At 37.1% G+C, this 22,222-nt stretch overlaps 1 protein-coding gene across 4 annotated transcripts in view; it reads right to left on the bottom strand.

The window, feature by feature from the left end:
- TLN2 (talin 2) overlaps positions 1-22,222 on the bottom strand; it is a 162,044-nt gene that overhangs the window by 137,456 nt on the left and 2,366 nt on the right. Inside the window, exon 1 of one of the 4 annotated variants that reach the window (XM_065076154.1) lies at positions 1-22,222. This exon is cut by the window's left edge and continues 11,828 nt beyond it. The exons of the other annotated variants lie outside the window; for them this stretch is intronic. The gene's annotated coding sequence lies outside the window, so the exon portion shown is untranslated. 4 annotated transcript variants of the gene reach the window in all.

Below are 22,222 nucleotides of genomic sequence, written 5' to 3'. Positions count from 1 at the left end.
ACATAATATAACTTGTACAAAATGACACCATGCTTTTCACATTGATTTGGCTATGACTTGAAGAAAGCCATTAAAATAAACACAGGGTTGTTTGCTTGCTTCATATCTGCTTTCCCTTATGCTTATCATGTGAACTTGGCAAAGATAAACAGCTCAGTCAATGCCTCAATACCCAATGGTATTTGAAAATTACTTCCATCAAAATCATTTATGTAGAAACTGTGGGGTAACAATGTCCTTTCATTTGCCTTAGCACTCCAAACAGGTGCCTGAAGTCTACTCTTCCCACCTTCTCCTCCCCTCTGCTGCCTCTAAGTGTGATGAAAGTGAAAAGCACAGAGATTCTCAGAGTTACACTCAGAGCAGCAGCAGACCGCCATCTGGATGGTTTCACAGAGGGTTACAGAAAAATAATTTTGTTCACTTCTCAGACAGTTTACTATGTTTAGTACCTTGTGACAAGAATAATCATCATTTTTACAAGGCACATACAACTCAGCACAGGTCAGCAACCTAGAGAAAGCAAGCTTACCATAAAATGTGACATTTGAGAACTGTTTTTTATTCTCTCATTCAAATTGGCCAAAATAACAAAACGTGTATGATACAACCTTCAAATATTCGAAAGAGCTACCTTTTCTTACTCTGAAAATAGATTTTCCTTTGTGTAGGCAAAGGATCCTGTCCTTTACCCATCTTTACTGGAAAAAGTCAGAAGAAGAAAAAAAAATAAAATAATAAAGAAAACAAGCAAAACACTGATTCAGAAAGTCATGTTATTGCTTCAAAAGGCCCACAAATTTACACAAGACACAAGGATAGTTAAGGAAATTCATCTCCCACCAAAAAAATTTGCTCCCATGTGAGTTTTTTTTCCCCCCTCTTCAAATCTATCCGCTCTGTCCTTCAACTCTTACTTGCTCAATTTTTAGGAGAGATGTAAACAAATATCAGGAAACACATTAGATTTAAATTGTCCATTACAGTATTTAATTGCATGCTACAACTTAAAACAATCACACAAGAAGCTGAACTGCGTAAACCAAACTCTGCTCAAATAACTGCTTCCTTCCCACAGGCCTACTGCAGTAAGACTAATAACCCACATGGAAAATGAGATGAATGATGCCAGCTCTAGTCAAGCAATGCTGCATTTGCGCAAGGTTAGAAATGAAATGACCAGTTAGTATTCCACTTAATTATGTATAACATGATTTATACAAATCTGCCTGATAAACAGGTTTCATTTTCACAACCTCTACAACAATACAATCTGTGTTCAGTTTATATTCAAATAATAGCATTTATAGTAACTTTTGTCAAAGGAAGATAGCAAAAGATTAACACCTTTTTAAAGCAAATTATCATGCTTACTTACTCCCAAAATCCACTCATTTCACCCATTTCAGCACAAACCACTTACCTTATGTAGCTAATGGGAAGAGAGGGATAACATTTATTAATTAATATAAAGATTTCAGATACTTCATTGCAATGCTTTTAGGAGACTACAAGACACATGGAACGGAATAGTGTGTTTTATTAACATCAGGTTGGATGGGGGGGGTCACCTCTACTTTCTACATTTGTTCTACAGATGCTACTGATGTCAGATCTCCTTGTGAATATGTTTGTACTGCATGGTACAGTTAAACAGCACAGGCCTTCACAAATACAAGGAAACAAACAACTTGGTTTACAACATAACCAGTAATTTTTGCACATTACATTGCTCTGGAATGATAGCTAGCTTTGCCCTCCTCCCAGTTCTCATTTAAGACTTTACTCTTAATAAAGGCCAGAGATATTGCAGCCCTTGTTTAGCTGCCATTGATTTGGAATAAATAGAGGCTTTGTTTACAAGTTATAAATACAGAAAGAAAGCCTACCCACACACTTGACAAGCAAGCAAGCTGGAATGCAACAGAATAAGGTCTTCAGCTGCTAGTGACTTTACATTGCCAAGATATGAATTTGTCAAGGAGCTGTTTAAGCTGGAGTTAATACATTACCAGTTCTCCACCTTAAGAAAGAACTGAATATACCACAAATGTATGCACTATTAATAACAGCATATAACAGATACTTCCAGTCATCTTGACTATCAGATCAGGTTGTCTTGCAGCCCAGAAGGCCAATTGTGCAGGCTGAGAGAGGTCATCCTCACCCTCTGCTCTCATGAGGGGTCTTGCTGGGGTCTACAGTACAAGACAGACATAGACCTGTTACGAGTGGGTCCAGAGGAGGGCCATGAAAATGGCTGGAGAGCTGGAACCATGTCTCTTATGAAGAAAGGCTGAGAGGGTTGTTCAGCCTGGAGAAGAGAAGGCTCTGGGAACGTGTTTGTGTAGCCTTCCAATACTTAAAGGGAACTTACAAGAAAAGACAGACTTTTTATCAAGGCCTGTAATGACAGGACAAGGCATGACTGCTTTAGACTTAAAGGGTCTAAGTTTAGACTGGACATAAGGAATTTTTTTTTTCTTTACGATGAGGGTGGTGAGACATTGAAACAGCTCACCCAGAGCAGTTGTGGATGCCCCACCTCTGAAAGCTGGACAGGGCTTTGAGCAACCTGATCTAGTGAAAAATGTCTCTGCCCACAGCAGTGGGGCTGGACTAGATGATCTTTAAAGGTCCATTCCAACCAAAACTATTCCATGATTCTACATTTGTTATTAATAATCATATTGAGACCAGCAATTTTCACTGCAGTGCAAAGAATCAGAAGAGCAGGAATACCTAAAATGTTGCATTGTCTTCTGGTTTGTTTTGTTGTTTTGTTTTGATGTTATTTCAATTATACTGCAAGATATAAAAAGATTTAGTATTGTTTTCTCTGACCACTTCAAAATTCCTTAAAGAATTTATTGTTCTGCAAAAAGTATAATTGTATAATTTTAAAAGTATAATAAAAGTATAATTGAAAAAGATTATACTTCAAATCTGAATCAAGCACACTATCCTGAAGTATGAAAGGCATGTCGATACATTATTCCAAGTGACAAGAAGTGATCTGTTCCATGAATACCAGCTCTATGTCCTAAACACTTGCAAGTGACATTTCTAAACACACAGTCTGAAGAACCAACAGCCTCAATTTTAACAGAAGTATCACATGCAAACATATTTCACAGAAGAGGAAACAATGACTTCTGACCTTTTCTAATTTTTCTCACACAAGATATATGGGTTCAGGGTTTCTTCATCAAGCTATTTTACATTCACATTTATTATTACCCTTTCTTCAAATGAATATGTCAGTAGAAATAAACTGAAAGTAGGGCAGAGATTACCAGAGATGAGAACAGCAACAAGGTGACCAACCCAGCAGTTCATCTCTTTAATTAATAATTGCACTCAGAACTGCAAAAGCCATGCCATCATGCTGAGCTAATACCACCTGCAGCACTACCACTTATTCAATTCTGCTGTTTTGAATTACGCCTTATCTTAAACTCAGCTCTATGATTTCAAAAACCACTTACAAGAAGGCAGGAACATGTAGCAAATGGAATTGTAGCTGTGTGAAGCAGGAACAGCTGCTTTGCTGTCCAGCTTGCAGAATTTAACCTAAACTGTAATTCGGTGACTCAAAACAGACAGCTGCAAAATCCCCACGCTCCACACTCATTATCTTTGAAGATACTTGTTCTTCAACCAAAAAACATGCCTAGATTCTTGTGCATAGCCAACACAGGGAAAACATTCTCCCCTTCATTTACATATCTTTAAAATCCATAACCTTTTCTTGGAAAGATGAAAAGATAAGATCTCATGGAAGAGAGCAACAATTGGCGTAGGAGAACAGTGAAAAGAAGAGACAACAGATTAATTTCATTCAGCAAATAACAGAGTTGGGAAGTAGCAAGCTAAAATAACAGTCTTGGCTTAATAGGAACCATCTATGTAAATTCACTCTGTCCATGGCAACAGAAAAAAGTGAGGAGAATTTAACATTGAAAGATAATTTTCAGTGTCTGACAAACTTTCTGTTGAAATCCATATGGGTGATTCAAATTTCTGTAACACTTTTTGAAAACAAAGACAGCTATTCAACCAAAACAACCCCACATTTAATATTTCAGGCATTTAAGTTTAATAAAAAAAGGGCATAAGTACAAGAAATTTATATCAAATTCATCCCATTTGTCTGCTTTTGCCCATATTCCAAGCATTTAAACTGGAGGTGACAACTCAGGTGAAAAAGACATTGGACCTCATCTTCCACCAGTGACCTGTGCATCAAAACCCTGGACTAATTACTAACACTGCTATCTGGCACTGCTTGATACTGGGATCCAGCCAATCAACAGCTCTAACCAAAAATATCAAACATTTCCGAAGAGATGACTCTGCTGATTACGTAGCTTTACTAGGGGATATAAAAGCTGGTCTGACATATGCCACCATGATACTTGCTCATCATTTAGATAACATCACCTTGCCTCAGAAGTCTCTTGTCAGTGCTTTAACTTCTCATTTAACAGCTCCATTCACCTCCCACTCTGCAGGTCCCTTTCTCACATTGTTTCCTCTCCTCTCAGACAGGGAAGTCTGAGCAACCTCTTTTCTCATTGCATTCCTACCACGGAAGCCTTCTGCACTGTGGTTCATACCTCACCCATGGTAGGTAGGAATACAAGCACATGCAAGGAGGAAAACATAAACCTCCACTTATGAGGGAACTTATGGAAGAGCAACTTCTTCCTTCTCATTACACAACACCGCTGGCTTTTAATTTTTTACATTTTTGCCTTTACAACACAGAAACCAAAAACCAAGACACAAACTTCTCCTGTTACATAGCTGAGAACCGTACAGTGTTTCCACCTTCATTCACACACTCAAGAAACAGATATTTTGTGTTTATTTCACTTTTGTGAACTAAGACAATTCCATAGCTAACAAATAAGTGCCGAACTTGATTTACAGTACTACACTAACCATCCTGATGTCATCTGGGGAGCCTGGTAAAGTCCAGAGAAGAATCAGGAGGAGCAAGCAGATCCAGTCTGTCAAACTAACCTGGCTCTTTCACACAGGGAATTCTACAGTTGCAGCCTACAACTTCAGTGTAACAGCAGTTAGAGGATCCAGCAGCTGGTTATTAGAGACCAGATATATGTGCACACACACAAGGGGAAATTCTAAATGTATCTCCTCTAACCTTAAGGTAGGGAAAACAGAGAAATGGACTTCTCAAGCCACCTGAACTACTTAAGGTTTTCCTATTATACTGTCAATTATGAAACAAGGGTTTCCCATCCAGATAAATTATTCAGTCTTCAAGCCAATGGCTGATACACAAAGAAGCTTAAGTTCTTCAAACTGCAATGACCATATTGCAGATGCATTACACAACTGTGGACACCGGCACCAGAACTGACACAAGTTATTCTGGAACAGAACAGCCAACAACAAAACCATTCTTTTGGGTTTCAGTCACTTCCAATTCAGCTGATATCAAGTTCACTAAAGCATTAGCAGGATTTCAACAGCATGTTGCCTAGCAAGTTACAAAATCATGCCCACGTAGATATTGAAAGCTAAAGCTATTAAGTGTTGTGTGGTTTCTGGTTTCTAACCAAAAAGCCACATCTGAAAGACTGGTTCATCATTAACTCTTTCTGCAGTCTTAGCTCCAGTATTTGGAATTAAATTACAAACATCACAAAAATCCAAAGCTGTTAAGTTATAAAATGCTGAGTCTCTAAAAGAGAATTACAATACAATGAACAAATGGGTAGAAGGGAACATAAGCTAGAGACATGCTGTGAAGAAACAATCACCACTCATAACTCACTTGTGTCAGTCACGGAGAGGCTGAACCAGACAAATCTGGTTTCAGTTCGTCCAACAGGAGGAAAAGGATGGAAGAGGATTGATGTGAGTCTATCTGCAGCTTTTTCATACTAATTCTACCTTTCCCCACAGTTTTGCTGTCTTGATTTGGGAAGTAGCATAAAACTAACACCAATGTCAAATCAATTTAATTAGCCCTTCAATTAAGTCACAAGTCACGCTTAACTTCATTTTCCCTTCAAAACTAAATCACGGTGATAAACAAAATAATACCACTAATTCTGGTCTATCACATACTTAATAGATACGGAGCATTTTACACTGTGTTACAGGAGTTGGGTGGGTTTTATACAATCCACTAGATATCTGTGACTTAAGAAGAGAGTGTCCCAGTGGCATTACTGTCAAGATGAAGTATCAACCAGGCTATCACATTTTAATTAATCAGCTGCTCCCTCCCAACACACCAGCACTTACTGCATTGCAAAGTTTGAGATAGAAGCAGACTTGAAGGTGAGGTGTAAACTGAACGCCAGTACCAACCGAACATTTGGCCAAAGATGTATTTTAGTAAGGTAATTGATCAGCTAGTCAGCCACACAATATATGTAATGAAATGGTTGAGAACAATTAGCACTATTAATATTTAGTTACACTATATAATAAGGGCATATTTTTACTAAGGCTTCATGACATTTTTTTAAAAGAGGTTTAAATATGTTGTCTTAAAGAAAGAACACACACCAAAACATTACAAAGTTATTTTATCATTTATTTCAAGTGCTTAGCTTCCATAACAGCTACAGTACAAGAACCACAGTCCCATAAGAGAAAGCCAGACAAAGAAAAAGTGTTGTCCTTTCAGGCTATCATATACACAAGATTTATTTTCTTCACATTTCAGGCACAGTAGTGTTTCAATATTACAGCTTCTTAACGAATGATTCACCATAGCCTAGATCAACGCACAAAGCAAACAAAATAGTATATGGCACTGAATATCAAATGGGCATTGTTTCAATAAATGTTGTGGTATCTCCAATTCTACTAGCTCCCAATAAAAAAAAAAAGAACACACTTTCATTGCAGCAACTTTACCTGCTCATGACCTCAAGTACATAGTTTTTGCAATACAACATGTTGCAGCATGTTGAAGGCTGGAAGTCAAAGTGCACTGTAAGACATGGTTTGAATCAAAATAGCAAGCCATGAATGGGGGTTGGCAGCAGGAGAATCCCCTTCCTTCTTGCTGCTATTTATAACTTAAGGCAAGTAAAGTCATTTCCAATTTAACAGGCAGTTCTCAAAGCAACTTCTTCTGCAGAGGAGTAAAAAAGAAATTAAAGGTACAAACATTTCAAACAGCACTCTAAGAAAGTGATTGGAAAACTTTGCAAGCCAGCAAGGCACACTTTGACCATTTCTACAACACATACAAGTCAAAGTCAGCATTTAGTGTCCTGTGGATGGTTTTTACTTTAGTGCCAAATAAAGTGAACTTGGAAGTATCTGGCATTGAAATGAGTAAATAAGGAACAGTAATACCAGCTTTCCTACAGTTGAAAAGCTGTAGAAAAGAACAGATTTTTGCATTGGTTGGACTAATTTGAAAATTTGGCTTCACTGCAAGTCTGCTTTATAAAGCAGACTTCAATCTTTGGAAATAACTTTCAAATGGAATCCTGAGTTTCTAACTCAACCCAGAAACAGTGTGTAAGATGAAATACATTCTTCTTTGTTTCCCCACAACAACAGTGTCAAAGCACACAGCTGATCAAGACTTCTGTGCTACTGTCAGTCAGAATCTGTCCTAACACTGTCACACTAATTCATGTAAAATTATGAACATAAGAACACTTTTGATTTTTGAAAGCTGAGGAGGGGAATCAATTTGCCAGGTGCACTGGAAGTCAACTAAGTCTTCTGTCAATACACTACCCAAATAGTTTTTTGCCCCATGTAGATCGAGAAGCTAGATACAGCAATACAGTCTATTTATGCTACTAATTTCTGGAAAAGCTGAGCTGTGCTCAGCAGTGTAGCTAATCACATCAGGAAGCTCATTGGTAGATGTTTCTGCACATAAGAAACTGTAAATCAGTTCAAAGACAGAATTGCTTTTTGGGGAGCCCAAGTGGTCTATTCTCAGAAATTGGACACAGGAGATAATTTGTATGGCATTCATCTAAAGTAATGAAACCCAAATATAATTAAAGAGACAGATTTTTCCAAAGTCTTAGTTTTAATAAAACAGGATTTGTTCTTTCCAAAACAGAAACATAGAATACTAATTGTAGCAATTCATAGAACAATGAGTGCTTGCTATGCAGGCAGATAAATCTTCCAAGGAACGACGACTTTGACATAGGCTGCACTCCAATATGCAGCTACTAAGTATTTCAGTAGAGCTCACCATGGCAGCAGTTTGGGGAAAAAAAAATGCCAAAAAATGTGTGTGCACAGGCGTGTGTGTTGGAATAAACACTAATAGAGAGCAATTCAGAGTGAATGCATTTTTACCTTAAGTATACAGAATGTTTACAGCACACCAAAAATGGGCTGCTCACATTCCAGGTGCAAGTCTAGGTTAGCAAGATGTTACTATTTCCTCTATTTTGCCATTAGAAACAAGTGAGAAACTTAAAAGCATACACTTAACAGTTCATCTTACTTTTAATCAAACTTGCAACATATTAAATCCTAAACAAGGCACAAGTAGAAAGCAAGTTAGAAGCAAAAAACCTTAGGAGTTCTTCAGCCAAAGTGGCATTAATGCTCAGGAAGCTGGGAAAAACTATAAGTTACATGTCACTGAAAGATGGGGTTAGTTTCACCACTTTGAGTACAAAAAGAGAAATATATCCCCATGCAAAATGGATCAAACACTTTTAACCTTTCCTAAAGTGTTGACTATTTCAAGACAAAATATCATTAGGTATGTAACCTAGCTCAAAAATACTAGGTTTTATTTTTAATATTAACTCTAAGAGATAGCAACTCGCTCATCAGGAACGAAAGTTGTACTTTCATTATCAAAAATAACTGAACTTGTCTCTGTGCAGCATTATTAAAAAATACTGAAACAATTGTTTTCAGAAGCAGTTTTCAGATTATTATGCCAGTACCTCGGATATCCAAGCCTATAATTGAATTACATGCTTCACATTTTCTTACTCTAAAATAAAGCGTTTAATAAAATAAGATTCCTTCACCCATAGCTTTTGTTTATTTTTATTCTGCTAACTATATTTTTTTAAAAGTTACTACTTTTTAATCATGGGCTTGGGTAACTCCTGTTGAGTGATACTATAAACACCACTGGATTCCAAGTATCAGCTGTAAAGGAACCAAACCCCCTACAGCAATAAGGTTAGGCATGCCATTTGTTGACTACACTTAAAGTGGCATCTATCAATCAGCCAGACCTCTAACCCGCCACCTCTGGAAGCTGCCTTTTTTTTTTTTTTTTTTTTTTTTTTTTTTTTTTTTTAAATAATGCAACAGTTTGACTATATTAGGTAAGTGCATACTTCTGCAAATTAAGAAGAGACTTTTAACACTATTAACACTGATGCACAAAATCTACTCTCAGAGTTTCTCAAGTGCTATTAGAATACAGCAATTCAGATTTGTTATTTCCATCATGCTCAGTGAGTATATGAAAGATTACCAGAGAATGCAAAGTGAAAGAAGGGATAGAGGAATGCAAGTTTAATAAAGCTTCAAATGCAAGCTGTAGGTTAAAAAAATGTCTGCAAAGTCAATATTTCAAATTAAATTTTCAAATCCAAACCTGACATTTTGGCTCAGGAACTCAGTTTGCTATGACACACATATTTACTTACTTCCACCTTGCCCACCAAGATCTCTGCCTTCACCTTTGACAGAGCAATTACACACCTCTAATACTTTTGAGAACGGTAAAATCCTGACCACTCAGCCAACCCTGCATATGCAATGCAAGGAAAAAAATGTTCCCCCTGGGCTCTCAACTTAAATTGTGCTGTTTGTGATTCAAACTGAGGACTTCTGTTGTAGCATGCATAACCACATCAGTCCTGCCCATACGGCTTCTCAGCTGTGATCCCTGAAAGTGACAGAGTCCACAGATCGGCTACACACTGTGTAAAGAGAAAGAAATATCTGATGACAGGAGAACTTGGCCTTAAGCTACCAAACCCACTTTTCTCTAAGAGAGAATTAAGAAACCAAAAATGGATGACAGTAATTAATTGATACAGGGTACGATACATCATCATTCTATGTATGCGAATGCTGCAAAAATAGTTCCAGATTTCAATTAATGTCTGAGCACTTCAGCAGCTTAAGCACAAAGGATGGTCCTTGTCTCTGACTTCAAATAACCTTGTTAAAGCATTCAAAAATCAATACCATGTACTCCTGAGTCTGTTTTTCCTTAAGAAATCAAAGAAATAATCTTAAAGTTAGATCATTTATGTTCTTCAAAAATCAATGAATATATAGTTATTTCTGACCATCAACCGTAATTAGGTGGATTTATTAGGATTGTAAATTGTCAACAGCCAAGGCCATAGGCCGTATTGGTGCCCATTTTCAACACATCACATATGAGCTTATTTTACACACACATTTCCTAGAGCTCTGAGTCTCCTGTACACAGATTCCCCTAGTGTTTCAAAGGCTTTAACCCATGCCTCTGTGTGTAACTGAAAATTTGTGTTCGGTAGATTACAAGATATCTACTATATGCAACAGAAAGCACAACTTCACCATCTCATTAATAAATTACATTGTCTTCAAGTATTCTTTTGACACTTTATGGAGGCAGCCCAAACTACTGTAAGATGCATATGGAGGCACTTATGAAGTGTAATTAATCTCTATAAACCTCCTCAAAAAACCCTACAAACATTTATTTACTTGAACACTACCATAGTCCCTCTTATAATTACAAAACTGTGGTATATGGTTTATATTCTATGTACAGTTTTCTGTGTTGCCTGAAAAAGCACTTTGCTAAATTGTAAGCCTAAACCCATGGGGCATAGGTGTAATCTAGGGCCCTAGGAAATAACATGTGTTTTCTTTAGTTTCCATGGTCACATGATCACCACAGAGACCTAAACAATAACTATCTGTATTTTGCATTTCCAGCTTATATGATTAACAACACCTTAAAAAAAAAAAAAAAACAAAACAAACCCAACACAACCACACCAAACCAAACATTAAATGCAGTCAAAGCAGTTACATAGGTATCTCAGTGCAACAAGACCTTGAAACAGCAGCTCAAAAGATGCAACCACCCAGTTCAATGTGAGAAGATATCAACATTCACACACATTTAATATAGATCTAGAAGTGTGTAAGCCTCTTCCTGTGTACACTTTGGTTTATGTAGGACTATATGCAAGTTTCTATGTGTAGACATTGGAGCAGGACAATTGAGCATACACTGAAAAAGGAGAGCACGTGGGAAAACGAGAATTTTTTTTCTGATTCAAGGATTTCAAAGCTGAGTTACTGGGAAGTTCCTTATCTCCACAACCAGAGAAGCACTACCTTTTGACTATATATTACTGTTTCTCTCAAAAACTCAAGAAACACTGCTCCTTTGTTCAGTTGCAGGATACAACTATTGCAAGACTTGCCCCCAAACAAGCCAAGAACCAACATTTAGAAACCCCTAGCTACCAGTATAAACAAAGCAAAATTAATGTTTATTGTATCCTAAGTTGTAGCACCCTTCAGACTTTTCCATAGAACATCAGAAAAGTTTCACTTATCAGCTTATTTCTTTAAGCTCAAAAAAAACCAAAAACCCAGACTCTTCTAAAGTAAATAATTAGCAGTTGTTCATTCATTCCACTAGGAAGATACAGAACTGTATCATTCCTTTGCAGTATAGTATTTGGGTTAGAGAACATTAAGCACAGTCTTTATCTCCCTCAAGTGCAGATAGCAGCCACTGTCCACAGTGTATTGGACAGATAATTTAAAGCTTTGCCTAACAGAGAAGTCATCTTTGACAAAACAGCTATTGTCAAAACCCTCCTAAGGGCATCCTCTTTACTCAAATATCTTGACAGGTAGCTTTAGAGGGCCATACTGATTAATATATTCCACTGCAAAAGAGATGGGAAGCTTTTCCCTTCTGTGTGCCAAAAAAGCCTTTTGAAGTGGATATATCTCAATATCACAGTATGTTTGGGATTGGAAGGGACCTCAAAAGATCACCTAGTCCAATCCCCCTGCTGGAGCAGGAACGCCTAAGTGAGGTCGCACAGGAACATGTCCAGGCGGGTTTTGAATGTCTCCAGAGAAGGAGACTCCACAACCTCCCTGGGCAGCCTGTTCCAGTGCTCTGTCACCCTCACTGAGAAAAAGTAATATGTAGCAACAAGTGCAGTAACCTCTACATATCTAGCCACATAAGCTGCAATCTGGAGCCATCCATGTCTCCTGAAACCAGACTTACCACTGAGATCAATGTTTGTTGATGGTGTCTTTGATCCCTACTTTTTTGTTTCTTCAATAAGCAAACAAGCCTTCAATGGAAACAAAGGGATGCTGGAAATGCACATATTCAGTCTTTAATGTTACACTCCAAATTAGCTCTTTAGTTAAGTATTAGTCAGGACTTGCATATGACACTAAAGCTTTCTTGCTGAACACAGATTCCTTTTTACAACCCCTTGAATTTCTGGACTACAGGACTTACATCAAGATGCTGCATACAACGTGAGTTTCATTTCATTGTTCTCGAGACAACCATTACCAAACCAGAGTATGCCTAACAATAACCCAGATCCACCTGTTTACATTCTTCATCAAGCCTTATTTCAAATTTTTTCTGCAAATACTTCAGTTTGGCCCCATTTGGCATCAGCTGCATTCTGGAGAACAAGCTGGTTTTGGGCAAGCATTCCATAATTCTAAACAACAAGAAACGTTAAAGAGAAGCAAAGGCTGTCTTTGTCCTACTTCCTGCAGTTCCTCTATCAAATGTGTGCTTGTTTCTCTAACTAATGGTTACTGATACACCCACACTGATTAAAAAGGAAGATTGTCAACCAACACTGTGAAAATACAGTATTTCACCAGCTACTAACAAAACAGTCATACTCCTTAGGCAAGCTCAACTATACAAATACTAGGTTTTCATTAGCTTATTACTTACAAAGAAACATTTTCCTATTGCTTAGTTGAATATGCCCTGAATGTTGTCAGAAGCAAGCTTTTCTAATTCTAAGCTACTTGGAGGTTCTTAAGTGTGAATTGCTCAAATTTAAAATTGCAAATTCTCGACAAGCACAAGTATTTCAAACATCTACAGATTTACCAGGAAAACAAACAAACAAACAAACAAAAAACTGACTTCTATTAAACTCTAGACACCAAAAAGGGAGATAAATTTCACTTGCAGAAGTCTCCAGAATCCTGATTCACTTGTCATGTGTCATGGGAGACAGGTCCCACAAAATAAATGCAACAAAAATGTGCCAAATAAAAGACAGCTAAACTGGAGACTCTTCTTACAGAAGAACTTAACTTGAAAAAAATGAAAACAGAAAACCACACACAAAAAGAAAAAAGATACCACAACACACATTTCTATTAAACACATCACAAATAAGTGTTGGTACAAAAAACAACTGCTCTAGCAAGTCTATTTCTATGAAGTGATGGCTGCTTTCTGTATCTGAACACGGTAGTACAAAGACTATTTCACAATGCAATTTTTGTTTAAATAAGGAAAGGTACACCTTAAGCATCAAATTTAGAATATATAGTCCAGAAAAAAACCCAACAATTCATCAATACCTCACTACTGCAAATCTTCATTCTCTACAAAGCTGTAACTACAGGGTTGTTTTAAAAAATATTTTTTTCTTATTTTTCTTCTTATTGTTTTATTTTCTGTCTTCATTCTACATTTTGCTTTGGTTTTAAGAAGTGCCTTGTAAACAACTTTCAAAAAGTAACTGTCTGTTTTATCTTTCATTTTCTTACCCAAAGAACTGTTATCTGCAATTCCACCTTGCTTTTGCATCTTCTTCAGGGGCTAAAGTCATACTTCATTCCTTATAGCTCACATGACAACTACAGAAAGCCTAGCCATACATGAAGAGATACACTCATTGGGAGGGTACCAGGACAGTACTGGTGTCTGATAACAGAAGTTTAGCAGGTACTTGAAATTTATCTTTAAGAGAAAACGCTGCAGCCTCAGGCAAGGTGAGAATTACATGGAGTTGACTGCTAAACAAACTGAGGAAGAATTGCTGTCCCTTCTAACAAATCCCAAATGATTTTAAAAACAAACAAACAAAAAGCAAACCACACACAACACAAAACACAACACGCAACCAAAACTTCAATCATTTAGGAATGGTTACAAGTTTAACTAGCATGACTTAAGGCCACAATTCACAAAGTCATGCTCATAAAAATTTGCAGGCTGTCACAGCACACGTGGGTCAAATTACTAAATACCATATTTTAAAGTACAAGAACAAGAAGCAAGTGAATACAAGGGATTCCATCCAGGGAAATGCACAAATCGTTTAAAACTCTCAACAGTTGCAATCTTGCTCAAATCACCTCTGACCCTGAAGACTCTGAAGTGTTGTGTTATGTCAGATACACAGAGATGCCATGACAAATTTTACTTTTGCTTCAAAATCCCTGTGCATCATCTGATCTCATAACCCCAGTACAAGCTTCTTGTCAGACACATTATGAGGTAAAAACAACAATCTAATCAGATCTGACACAAAGTTGGCCAAAAATATTTGAAATTATTAAGATTACTATTTGAAAAATGGATTTATGTCTGTTATCATTAATGATGAACCTCTCCCTAAGTGTACACCGTACCTTGAGAAATTAGCTAATGATAGTAGGTGGCCATCAAGATTAGCAAGACATTTAAAAACTAAGCACCCAGAATATGAGTACAAATCTCTACAATTTCTTCAGCACTAGTTTCAAGTCATGAATACTCAACATACTTAAAAAAGAAAAAAAGAAAAATCACTGAACTTAACAATAGATCTTCAGAAGCCTCTTTTAAGGTTTCATATTTAATATCAAAAGAGGCAAAGCCACATAGCATTGGGAAAGCACTTGTTTTTCCTGCTGCTGTGAAAAATGGTTGAAATAATACATGGAAAAAAAATATGGCATTCCTTTGTCAGCAAATACTGCTGGAAGACACATAGAAAGCAGCTGAAAATTTGAAGAAACGAGTATTAGAACAAATTATGCGGTGTGGGAGGTTTGCCACACTGTTGGCTAAAAGTACCGGTGTTTCTAACATGTCTCATCTTACAGTATGTGCTAGATTGTTTCAATGATGAAATATACTGGGAACTACTTTTTTTGCAAGTCACTATGGGAAAGATGTACTAGAGAAGTCTCAACATACTCTCAGCAGTAAATTATTTCTTCAATAGAAACAATGTTCTATGGGAAAAGTCTCCAAGTGTAATCCCTGATGGAATGGCTGATTTACCTGGAATAATAATTTTAAGAATAAAGGATAGCAGTGTAACAGTTACAGACAGAACCACATGTGAAATTCTTACCCTGCTTCATTAAAAAGCAAGCTATTGCAGCAAAGTTGGAGCCAGAAGGGCACAAAGTGCTACAGGATGTCATTGATACGGTTCATTTTATAAAAATAAGACCTTTAAATAGTAGAATCTCCACAATACCTTGTAATGAGATGAGGAGTGGCCAAGAAAGTAATAATCCCATACTGAGGTTTGCTAGTTATCTTGTGGCAAAGTGCTTAAAAAAAATCTCTCAAACTTAAAGATGCATTATGCATTTTTGTTTTCGAGAAAGACAACTTCAAAATTTGCTGACCTTTTCTGTGATGACAAGCAGCTAGCAGTAGTATGCTACCTAGCAGATATTCTCAAAAAAGTTATACACTTAAGGTGTCCCTTCAAGGTAAAACTGACATTTTAACAGTGAGTAAGAAAGTAAACATCTTTCAAAAAAAACCTCACTCTACAGAGGTTGTTTTGAAAATGATGTTTGGAAATGTTTCCACCATTAAGTAACTCTGTTGCTGAAAGTGATGCATCGCCTATAAAAACCTCTCAAATCTGTATACTTAAAAGACTTGGAAACAGACTTTGCTAACCTGTTTAAAAGTCTTCCAAAATAAGAGTTTCAGGGGTTTTTTAATACATTTGCTAAAAATAGAAGAACACAATAACTTCTCATTAGTTTGAAAGAACAACTGATTGACATCAGAGAAGATGAAAATTTAATAGATGAATTCCAAGAAAAACTTTCACATAATTAGTGTATTGGAATGGAAAATTAGTATCACGATTTAGTAAGCACAACCAACAATGCACTTCTTCCAGTTGGATCTATGTATCTTTGTGAGGTGTCTTTTTCAGCTATGACAGCCATTAAAACCAAATATTGAAATCAGCTAAACTTAGAACCAGATCTTCTAATAGATGTATCAAAGTGTTAAACCAAGATTCTTTTTAAAACAGTGAAGCAAATTCAAACACACAGCTCTTCCTAAAATATTTTTTTTTAATGAAAGCAAGAGGGGGTTTTGTTAGAAAATATATTTTTAAATAGTGTTTTTCATCCTCTCTTAATTTCTGTTTTAGTGTATGTTTCATAATTTTCATCATATTAGTAGAGTAGTATATGTATAATTTATAAGCAAATACACATTTTCAGGGTGCATGTTCACAAATGTTTTACTGATAAGGGTGTGATACCACAAAAATCTTTGCAAACAACTGCCTTAAATGACCTAGTCAGCTGATAATACTATTTCAAAAACATTAAGGCCATTGCTGACTGTAATGAGATCTACATGGAACACAGTGTTTTAAATTTTTAGGGTTTGGTCTAAAGTAACAGGGCTTTTGCCCTCATATGCAGAGGGCATTCTTAACACTTCAAACTGCAATTTATCTTTGAAAAGGAATGAAAATAACATTGTGTAGGAACACATTTTTCCTGCAGATATATTCACAATCATTATTGAGTCACTTTCATAGCCTGGCCTTAGAGTTGTTTCAGTAGTGGTCTGCTTGGTTCCTCAGGGCACATCTACCCTTCTAACTGGTTGCAGGCTCCGGTTATCTGTTAAATATTCTCCAACAACTGCTGCATAAGTAGTTCACCTTAACCACACACTTACACCACAATCAAGGTATTTTTCTGTCTCACCTCTTTGCCACTAAAGCCCTGCCATTCTGTTGGAGCATTCTTACAAAGGCAGCCCACAGTTCTGACACAAAATCGTTAAGAATCTTTTCTACCCAGGCCTTCAAAATATTTTAATGCTTCATCTTGTGGGATTCCTTACAGGAAAGCAAAGTAATTGTGAGACTTCCACCCCACGGTTTCTCAGTTCATAACTCTTGCTTTTTGTTAGGCAGAATGGATTAGAATTTGCCTAGCACCTTGATCACCATGCTAATTAACACAAAAAGGCTGCTGAAAGCTTTTGTTTTCAAGTACACAAGAGGAACTATAATGTTAAGTGTACTGTTCAAGGAGAAGTCACCTGAGAACCACCAGCACTTCCCTAAATCTTCTCACAGAGCAATTTCACTCATTAAATATTTGCATTACAGCTCAGGCAACCATCAGCTGTTGGGATGGATGTCCCTGTGCTGCAAACCAATCAGCAACAAAAAAAGTTGTTAGGATAGTAAAAGTAACACTTACTGCTTCCCCCTCCAAAATACTACCAAGAAATTTGCATACTTGGGGCTAACTGTACTATGTCACCAGGTGATCACCTACTGAACACAACTGTTCTTTTCCTCAAGATTGTCAAGCATCAAACAACTATTTTCCCTGGTACAAGAAGGCTTCATGTCGATGTTGAATGGTTTGCTGTGACTGCTACAAGTGGATTTTTCAAGGCTGGACCATTTTCTTTCAGGAACAGCCACACAGCAGTGGCTAAGCATCTCCATGTAAGAGGTATCTACATGTTCTTGAATGAGCTGGCCATTTTGAAACAAACAATGGGAAGCATACAAAAGAAGAGAAAGACTGAATGCCTTAGGTCCTCCAACCACCCACAACTCGTGCTGTAGCATCACTAACAGACTATCCTTCTGCTTCCTCGAAAAGTTCATTTTATTTAGCCTGGCCTTTGCCTTATTGGCTCTGTAAGGACAGAGAGAGGACAAAAATGTCACCACCCATACAGCACCTGAGAACTACCACCTTACACATCTACATCCTCTACATACAAAGGCCTCAGACAAGGCCTGTTAGATCCCTGCAACCTCGCTTCTCTCTGTCTGGGTTTGTTCTGCACTTAATCCATAGTCCAGTCTATCCAGTCTCACAAGGCAAAGTTTAGTTAACTACTCTTTCTTCACAGGTTGCAGTCCTCCGTACATTCAGTTATGCTTCTCTTCTCCTCAGCCGCTTTTAATTCTGGTTAGAATCCCAGTGCAGCTGAACAGGCAATCCAGCTATGATCAGACTGATATGGACCCTCCTCACAACTGCAAACACAGCCACTGAATTTGTTTAAAAAAAAAAAATTAAAAAAAAAAAAAAAAAAAAAAAAATCAGGGTTGGTACACACTACAAGATTTTGTATTCTCATTTGCAGTCTGTACATCCTCAGCTGCTGCATGTAACATTTCTGAAGAGTACTTTAAACATCACAACAGAGTGATCTCATTTCCCACAGCCTTTGCTTTTTTAAACTGAAATTGGACTGCAACGAGAGTTAATCTAGGAAAAACTTTTAGTCAAAAAAGGGAAAATCGCAAGAAAAAAAAATACAGAACTTGCAGGCTACAAAGAACCATAGCATCCAAGTTGAGCTTCATGATCTCATTTATTCATATATTCCTTTGTAGCCCCATTGCTAAATTTTGACTCTGTTCTGGTACTTCAACATTTTTATTGTGTCTAAGCATTATGTGCTTCAGTCCTACACCACCACCACATTCCTGCCATAAGCCCTCCTGTTAGAATACCATAGGTCTTTTCTTCAACAATAATTATCATTTATGTCAAATATTCATAATCCGCTTTTGCTGTTTCCATTCTCTCCACCAAGTGCCACCTTGCTGTTTCCTCCTACACAGCATTTGGCACATTCAAATTGAACAAAGGTAAAATGTACTTGCCATAAATGCCTTTAAAGCTAATTAATGTTTCCACCTGTACAAATTCAAGCCAGATTTTTACTATCAGCAAGTTTTTGAAACTGTTTTGTGCTCACATATTTATGTCATCTATATCTGAACTTTAAATTTCAAATTCCAGAAAAGTCACCATTTTCCAACTAGTATATACCACAGTATAAGCTAGACTTAAGGTAGCTGAATGGGTTATTTACCATGTTACAGATAGCAACTGCCAAGAAAGGTAAGAGATCATTATATAAGAAACAAGAACGTGTAATAAGAACAATACACAACTGTGAAGGCCTTTCTAAGCTGAAGACAATCCTCTTGTTTAAGAGGTTCTCACATCACTATGCCAAACACTTCAGCAAAACACTAAACACTTGGATAAACTATAGTAACAAATTTTTCTACCACAGCTGATAAATGTAAATTGTTATTCAACTTCAAAAACTAAGCAACTCATGTAGTACCACTGATTCTTTATCATCTCAAGTGTTATTTGCTGCAATTTAAAACAGTGAGAGTCTCCAGCTTATTACTAGGTTAAATGTCACTTTTTCATGGAAATAAGAAATCTCAACCTTATAAAAGTTGCCAGATAGAAAGACAAAAGGTTCATTTACAATTCAGTTCAAACTTTCTTCCTGCTGCCCAAACACAGAAAGATGAGCTACCTACTGAGAATGCAAGGAAGGCAGTTTCAAGTGCCAGCCTGACCCATCCTGGCAGAAATTCAACTGGTTCCTGCCAAGTAAAGGTACTACAAGTAAGTCAGCACTGTAGTACTGTAAAGGTATTTTAAGACCAGGCTTATTGTTGTATGGTCACCCTCACCTTGTGAAGTCAATCTGTGTTTTCTAGCTTTATGAAGATTGTTGGGTAAAAAGGCACTGAAGCCTTGAGAATCGAGAGGATGGATCTCTGGGGATGGAATCCCAGCTTGCAACTGGAAGTGGAAAATATAAACATGTTATCACAATTGCTTCAAGTACACAGGCTAATTCAAACTCCTTCCCAAGATAAACACATGTGCATGCAACACACCCAGGGAAATGGCTCTCTGACACTACTGTGAAATGGGTTTTCAGCAGTGTTGCAGGGACAGAAACCTAAACACCTTAGAGTTCACAATTACAAGTCTGGTATCAAAACTAGTCACAGGCTCCTCACTACCTTCTCATCGTCAAGTGTATCAGTCTCACTCAAAAGTCATGCCTTTACTGTATCCATAGATAAATGGCCACAATTCTCTAAAGATTAATCAGACCCACGATTTCAGCTTCCTGTGGATCAGATGAGCATTTATACATCTATATAGCTCAGGCTACCTTCAAGGTAACCATTCTTTTTGGAAATGAATGGATTGTTTAATCACAACAATAAAAATAAGACACAAAAGAGGTTAAGACACAACGTCCATAATCAGCACAATCTCTTCCACCAAGCTGCAAACCCCTGATTATTCTGCTTCACATAGCCTCTGGTACTTAGGAGCCAGGCTGCTCTGAAAAACAAACAAAACCAACCACCTAACTTCTGCTTTATCATTTGCATCTCCCCTGCCCCCAAAAATTCTTCAGGTCAATTTAATATATATTCCTGTAACCTTGTGTGGTCAAAAGCAGAACTCCAGAAACCAAAGCCTGCATTCCCCTTCAGGTACCAACAGGCAGGACTATCCAAAACTACCATTTCATCTATATACCAGTAACATTCATCCAACTGACACACCAAAATCCAAAAGTAAACAAATGAAACCTAATACACAAAATACTGCCTATTAAGACAGCCTCCCCCTATTTGCAACAACACCCAACCATTTTGTTTGCTGTTCTCAATTTGCATCAGCGTTCTATTGTCTGCAGAAACATGCATAAGCAGATTTGCCAAGCCTTTTAAGGAATCGAGAGCAGAGGGGGAAAAAAAAAGGATTTTTGGAAGCTGGATAAAGTGGTCTGTAAACACATTCACACTTCTTTCCTAATTATGACCTGTTTCAAAGGCAGCATCTGGATAAGAACTTTTTAGCAAGAAAGTCTTCACACTTAAAAACAAACAAACAAAAAAATCAGGATGCCTACACATTTGATAGTTCATTGAAATCTCTGAGGTTCAGATAGGACTAGGAGCTGAGAATTACTTCAAATGGTGTTTTTGATACTTTAATGCTGAAATAATGGATTGGAATGATGCTTCAGCAAATGGTATTGCTCACATTTCATTAACAGACCACACTGATATCCCAACAGTTATCTGACACTACAATGCCACAAGAAGGAATGGAGGTGGATGTCTGTGCTACTGTCTAGCTGTGGTGACTAATTAAGTACTAGTGTTTTTGGAAGCTGCCTAGACCTTGCATTTGCACAGATTTAATAGATACATATTGTATAGCTAAGCGTATAAAGTGACACAATCCAAATATTAACATTTCAGAACATCCTTGCTGTGCAGAGTTTAGTCTTCGTAGAAACAATTCCAAATAAGAGGTTTTCACAGAAAAAAAAGTTAGTCTTCATGATGATTATGCAGTTCAAGCTACGCCACAGCCAGAAAATTCTTTCAAGGACACTCCTTCCCCTACAAAATAAAAGACCTGAATCTACTGCAGTGGTGTTTCATACTAATCAGTTATATTTATAACTATAGATGCATTCCCGAATATAAGTAGAATTCAGTGATTAGATTAGCTGGCAAACGATCAAAGAAGTCTAAGCAAAACTGGACAACAAACCAAGCTCAGAACAAAATTACTTAATCCTTTGCAGTTCAAATGCAAGTTCATGTTTCTCATCATCTACTCCTAACCAACCTACCCATCACACACAGGCCTCCCTAAAAACCTCTTACCCTCTCAGACACTACTACAGTGCAATGACAACATTTCAAATCAACTTAAATTAGGCACTACTACATTCCATTACATGATATCATGCAACAGATGTTACTCTAAGAACACAGAAGACAATTATTCAGGGTAAACCGCTATAATCTGAATGGTGAAATGAATGAGTACCCTATATGAAATTGCTGTAGTCTTTATCAAGTTTTATACTGAGATTCAGAACTTAAATATTGCCCGAGTTTGTCACAGTTAATCCAGAGACTTTGATTGGCAACCAGAAACAAGTATTCTTATCTTACTTAAGTTAAATATTTTTACCACCAGAAATAAGCTAAATGAAAAGTCCACTTTACCCTTTAGTTCTGCAGTAACCAATGAGTTAAATGATACATTAGGAAACTCAAATGAAACACAGTTCCCAGGGGTAAGAGAT

Source organism: Columba livia, chromosome 11 (genome assembly GCF_036013475.1).
Source record: "Columba livia isolate bColLiv1 breed racing homer chromosome 11, bColLiv1.pat.W.v2, whole genome shotgun sequence".
Taxonomy (NCBI): Eukaryota; Metazoa; Chordata; class Aves; order Columbiformes; family Columbidae; genus Columba; species Columba livia.
Note: the sequence above shows the minus strand (reverse complement) of the source record. Positions and strands in the feature narration are given on the sequence as shown.